Raw genomic sequence first — 559 nt, 5'->3', positions numbered from 1 at the left:
ACCACTAGTGATGTCACAATTTCTACACATATGTCACAATGCTTGAGTTAGAGATGTTCCATAAACTTGGTGTCTCATTCATTGAGAAGCTCATCCAAGGACCCCTATCAGCTCGTCCCTATGCCTCTACTCAATTCATGGCACCTCAGCAAGTCACTGAGAAGATGCCTGCTATAGTCAAGTCTACCTTGGCCAAGTTCATCGAATACAAGGTGATCCTTTAGCAGTAGCAGGAGTAGCAAAGAAAACTCATAAAGGAGATCTAAGCATTGAAGATAGCTGTACAAGACCACCCTCATGTGACAGCTTCGTTGGTATGAGGAGTGTAAGGTCTAGTCATATAGCACAGTTCATTGTTGGCAACTACACTTGGAGCTGCATCCACAGAGACAAACACCTCATGAGTAGAGAGTCAAGCACCAACCATTTACAAAAAATATGGCCTTAGATGCCTCCACAGAGTACTATGAGACACTCCATCAGCATGCCACTAAAGCACCACCAACAAATTATCATGGCAAATTCTTAGTGCACATGGCAGAAGAGCTGACAGTAAAGT

The sequence above is a fragment of the Selaginella moellendorffii genome, unplaced genomic scaffold (genome assembly GCF_000143415.4).
Source record: "Selaginella moellendorffii unplaced genomic scaffold, v1.0 SELMOscaffold_39, whole genome shotgun sequence".
Taxonomy (NCBI): Eukaryota; Viridiplantae; Streptophyta; class Lycopodiopsida; order Selaginellales; family Selaginellaceae; genus Selaginella; species Selaginella moellendorffii.
This window is presented reverse-complemented; position numbering follows the sequence as displayed.